The following is a 6,000-nucleotide window of genomic DNA, read 5'->3' as shown; positions in this document are numbered from 1 at the left end:
GGAGTACAAGATGAAAATAAATAAGTCCAAAACAGAAGTAATGGAGTGCAGTCGAACGAAGGTACGTGATGCAGGAAATATTAGATTAGGAATTGAAGTCTTAAAGGAAGTAGATGAATATTGTTACTTGGGTAGTAAAATAACTAATGATGGCAGAAGTAAGGAGGCAATAAAATGCAGACTAGCACAAGCAAGGAAGAGCTTTCTTAAGAAAAGAAATTTACTCACTTCAAACACTGATATAGGAATTAGATGTTTTTGGAGACGTTCGTGTGAAGCGTTGGATTGTATGGAAGTGAGACATGGACTATAACTAGCTCAAAAAGAAACAGAATAGAAGCTTTTGGAATGTGGTGTTACAGAAGAATGCTGAAGGTGAGATGGATAGATCGAATCATGAATGAAGAGTTACTGAATTGAATTGGTGAGAGGAGATAGATTTAGCTAAATTTGACGAGAAGAAGAGATAGAATGATAGGAGACATCTTACGACACCCAGGACTTGTTCAGTTGGTTTTTGAAGGAAGTGTAGGTGGTAAGAATGGTATGGGTAGACCAAGGTATGAATATGACAAGCAGATTAGAGCAGATGTAGGATGCAATAGTTACATAGAAATGAAAAGTTTAGCACAGGATAGGGTGGCATGGAAAGCTTCATCAAACCAGTCTATGGCCTGATGACTCAAACAGCAACATATTAAGGGGAAGTAAAATGTAAAATTAATCACCACAGTTGTTTAGAATACAGATGTAAAACAGATTGACTGAAAATCCTTGTTATATTAACTCAAACAGGGCAACACTGAAAGTTATGGCTTCTGAACAAATCCTTTTCTGTGTCCGCAGATACTCTACAACAGAACTCACAACAATGTAGATTATTAAACAGCTTGTATGCACAGGGTTGTACTTAGCCAAACATTTCGTAACTGTCCTATCCTGCCCCTGTGAATAATGAAGCTTGAGAAACTTCATCATATATCTAACGGAATACAGCCAAATGCGGCAGTTCAATATTGCATAACTAACAAGGACAAGTAAGTATACAAATGTTTACTGTCTTACTTAAAAATTAGCCAGATTATTTCCTTTAATTCCAGAGGAATTTACCATACAAAGTTAAGATCCTTGGCCCAGCCAGGAATCGAACCCAGGTCTTTTTGATTCAAAAGCCAGTACACTGACTATTCAGGCAAGGAGTTGGACTTTATCCTCTTAAACTATGATCAAAATCATTATTAATACATAAACGACTGTAAATATAACATTTTATAAATTTTTAAGAGATCTAAGATAAGATATCCTACTAATAATAGTCATGGACAATTAAGACCTGCCTTAATCTCTCAAATTCTTCAACTCTGTCGAACCTAACAAATTGACAAGAGCATTCAGATATGAGTTTTGGTTCAGTAGGCAATCCTAAGTAGATATATCTCTCTTCATCTATCTATCTATCTGTTTATTCTCCAAATTAATGCTGGAATGATATTTTTAAGTTTTTATTGTTTCATATACCATATAGATTAACAGCAAATTATGTTCTTTCTGGTGTAACATTGGCATGGTACTGGTTCTTAAGTAACAATACAGCTTTCATCCACAGGTGTTTGAAGTTCAAAAGTAACTTATAACTGTAAGATTAACACTATAAGCAGGAGGATCTGTTCTTGTTCTAAACAATTTTAATAATGCACATTTTTTAATCTCACAGTATTCCCATTGTGTTATCAAACACATTAATTAATGGCTTGTGTATTATAAATGATCAAAAGTATTTTCTCACCCATAATGGCAGTTAAGAAGAATAAACACCATGTAGCATGACTAAATTATTTGCTGGGTGACAGCAAACTGATTGGTGGTGTTGGTGATGGTACAATTCAATAGCAGGCAAAGGTATTACCTGAAGGAACACATTCTACACAGACACGGATAATCGAACATACAGTATTTCATGAATGGTTTTAGTGTACAATACTGCTTCACAGAACCATCTGGCAGTTTGTTGAAATAGCTGAACATCAGATTACTTCATTTAATCTATTGTTTTCATACTCAGCCATGCAGGACACTGACCTAAATCTATTTCTCATTCAAAGCCATTTCCAGAAACCTCACCATATTTAAGGTGAGAATCAGTCAATTTGGATGGTAAAGCTATTCAGTATGTTTAGTCATATTTTATATTTTTTCATGCCTATATAATGTATCCATGACTATTTCTTTCATTCCTAAATATGCGAACTAGTAGCCCGTGATCAGTTTATCTTTTTATACAGTTTTAATTGTTGTAGCTACAAATTTATAAGCACACCACGACTAAATGATTCTAAGGTAGGTATTGTTAAGTTCTCATGTGTTCTTTAGCAATTCTTTGAGAAACACTTAAATATCAAAACATAACTTCAAAATTCCACAGCTTTACCCTTCAGTATTTACTCGGACAATAAAAGTTTGTATAGTTTTTAACAGGTGCTATATGACTAGCATTTTTACAAAGAGTTTCCATATTACAATTCAGGTGAGTTTAAATATGCATGGGTACAAAATAACATAGAAAGAGTGCTCACAATTATTAATAACTCTCACAAAGGACATGAAAATTGAGAGATGCTGGGTGGTAAAATTACAGCCATATTGAGAACCTTGCAGGTTTAGATTTGTATCGTGTGTCATTAGTTAGTACATCCACAACATCATTGTAACGTATCCAAAATGGTTGGCTTTTGAACTTTTCTTTGTCTCTGCGTTTGAAGCTTGTCATGTCAGGTGGTATTGGCTTTTTGCGTCTACGAACATGTGGACTGAGACGCTCAACATCTCTGCAGATTGGAGGTCCTCCAGTTCTAGAAGCTACACAGCCACGTCGTGAGTCTGAAAGTAAATTCATACAAATTACTTGCTCTGTGCCTCTGGTATATTACAGTTATCTTATTAACTAACAAGCAATACATTTTAACCCTGTGGCATCAATGCTTTTCATGAACTGCTATCTTCCTTAGAACAATTAATTGAAGGATTGTACAGAACCCTAGCAAAGTGCTATTCATGATGTTTATAGTTTTAGTAACAGGAGGACTGCCCTAGAAACAGCTATGCACTGTTTATTATGTTTATGTGTTATGCTTGAGAGGGATTTTCTGTCAGTTTCATGCCTACCTTACTCACTAAGTACCAACTGCTTATTCAAGAGATGGGGGCAGGATAAAAAAAAACGATATAAAATGTATAAGTAGAGGAGCTACTTGTTGTAGATTAAATAACCAAATAAAATTAGTGGAAACTGAAGTATTTAGTCAATTGGTAAATTATATAAAATTAGTTAATTTATTGATAGTATATTTCTTAAGTAGAGGTTTCTGTAGAAGAATTTAAAAGTAAATAGTGACGAAGATGAGGGAATGAAATGTGATGTTATAGAGTAACATTCGTTAAGAAGATCATATATACAGAGACGTACTGAATTGAGTTGGTGAAAAGACAACCATTTGGCAAAGAGAAAAAGATAGATTGACAAGACATACCTTGAAATATTAGGAACTCATGTATGTAGATGTATACAGAGTCATGAATGTATGAAGGGTAGAAGGAGATCAAGAAATTAATATGAAGTGATTGGGCTAAATGTTTGTTGGAATAGTTGCTTAGGGATGAACGATTTAGCACGTAATAAGGTAATTTGGACTGTTGCACCAAACTGATCTATAGACTCATGACTTTTACAATGATGACTACTACTACTATTTGATACCTAGCTACATTTTAGATTTCAGTGCAGGTAAAAATTCTTATTGCATCTGGCTGTTAGATAACGAGCAGTGTCATTTGTTAGCACAGACACCCTCTTTTCTTTGATGTTCAGGTAAGATCCATTGTAAAATTACTTCAAAAAGAAATTTCTCAGTCCATGCTGGTCATTTTTAGGTCCACAGCTGGCATAATGTCAAGTGCACTTTCAATATTGTAAGATATTCTTATACCTATGTACCCTATGACGGATGGGCGGTAGGTGGGAATAATGTTATATTGGGGTAGTTACTGTATAACAATATTGGAGAATATCTGTCCATTTCTTATATTCGCAAATTTATTTATTTTTTATTTATTTAATTAATTAAATCACTAATATTATTAGATTCAGCTGATGTGGGGCCATTTTACACTAATAATATAACAAATTTTAAATAAGTATAATAAGATAACAATTGGGATAAAAACAACATTAAGTATCAACAGTAAGTTAACAACAATAACAATGCAACAAGAATGGCAACGATAACACTGGCAAGGGTCTGTTACAGAGTTAGCAAGTGAAAAGGTCATGGTGTGAAAGGACGGAAAACATAGAAACCTGGAGAAGACTTCAAAGGAATCTTTTATTCTTGCTTCTGAAGAATGCAAATGGTGTAAATATGTCAATAACTGGTAGTGAATTATGGAGAGTTACCAGAGTTGGATGTAATTGAGTAAAAGTAATCAAATTACAAGTAACAAATACCATTTTAGTAATTATTACTTGTAATCATGCAGTGCGTGCCTCATAATGCTATCTCAATGTTGTATAGTGACGTCAGGCGCATGCGGTCTTTGTCTAGAGGCACTGCTGGAAAGCGTATCGAGAGTTCTCGATGCATTCTGAGCAACCGATGCAGTCCAAGCCTTGTAATACTATCTCAAAATTTGAATCGGGACATCATGCGCATGCGGTGTGTTATCCCTCGACTATACTTTGTCTCAATTTTTACTATTGGCTTTACGTCGCACCGACACAGATAGGTCTTATGGCGACGATGGGACAAGAAAGGGCTAGGAGTGGGAAGGAAGCGGCCGTGGCCTTAATCAAGGTACAGCCCCAGCATTTGCCTGGTGTGAAAATGGGAAACCACGGAAAACCATCTTCAGGGCTGCCGACAGTGGGGTTCGAACCCACTATCTCCCGAATACTGGTTTCCCAAACATGGTTTACAAATAATTTCTGGGGTAAATGAAACTCAATTTCTGGGTGAGTTTTTACACTTACGGAATTTTCAGATGATGTCTTAGTACAATGCTGAGGAACGATTACCCTGATCAAATTACGAAATCCACACGAGCGAAGCCGCGGGTAATTGCTAGTATATATATATATAAAATAACATGCCCTGACTGTAAAAGTTTCAAACAAATTCTGTACTCCAATACGGCTATCGTAATGAGACTCATAACATGTAATATGTCCTGACTGACTGACTGACTGATTCATCATCGGCGAGGCAAAATTACTGGACATAAAGTAATGAAATTTGGATGATACATTTATACTACAATGTAAGTGCTCACTAAGGAAGGGTCTTTGGATATTCCATCGATAAGTGGGTTAAAAGGGGGTGGGGTGAATTTTTAAAATGTGTTTATCTCAAAAACTTAACAGTTTAAAGCTGTGAAAATTGGTATTTGTAATCTCCTTTAAAAATAAGAAAAACACATAATTTTTTGGTTTCCAGAAACTCCTCTTAAGGGGGTAAAAAAAAGGTTAAAACACTTTGATTGTCTTGGGAGCCTAGAACACTGTCATTTGTGTAAAAGAACTGTTCGCGCGTCATCATAACAGGCTGTGCTATTTAAAATTAATGCATGTGGATTAACTGTGTACCCAGTGCTATCGTGAAGTATAGGACTTATACTTGAATAATTGAGGTATTACAAGAGAGAGTCGCTTATTTATTTTGCTGTGAAGTTGAGCAATTACAAACTGTGTTCCAAATGTAAGTTAATTTAACCCTACGAACAGTGAGCAGTAAGTGGTTAGATGAACTGTGCCGTGAACGATATTTCTCATGATCGTGATAGACGATAAAAGACTCGCTCCGACGTATTTCTCATCGAAGTGAATGGTGATAAATTGTGAAACAGTCACCAGTGATAACCGTGCAAAAATCAAATAGTGCACGTTTTCGACGTAGAACGACGGAGATCGACGTAGAACGGCGGAGATCGACGGAGATTTGGTACTACGCG

General features: G+C 35.6%; 1 long non-coding RNA gene across 1 annotated transcript in view; it reads right to left on the bottom strand.

Annotated features, from left to right (window-relative positions):
• Positions 1-1,486: 1,486 nt before the first annotated feature.
• LOC137498356 (uncharacterized) overlaps positions 1,487-6,000 on the bottom strand; it is a 71,057-nt gene continuing 66,543 nt past the window's right edge. Inside the window, exon 2 of the long non-coding RNA XR_011017754.1 lies at positions 1,487-2,877. This is a non-coding gene — a long non-coding RNA (uncharacterized lncRNA). The remainder of the gene's footprint in view (positions 2,878-6,000) is intronic.

This window comes from Anabrus simplex, chromosome 2 (genome assembly GCF_040414725.1).
Source record: "Anabrus simplex isolate iqAnaSimp1 chromosome 2, ASM4041472v1, whole genome shotgun sequence".
Taxonomy (NCBI): domain Eukaryota; kingdom Metazoa; phylum Arthropoda; class Insecta; order Orthoptera; family Tettigoniidae; genus Anabrus; species Anabrus simplex.
Note: the sequence above shows the minus strand (reverse complement) of the source record. Positions and strands in the feature narration are given on the sequence as shown.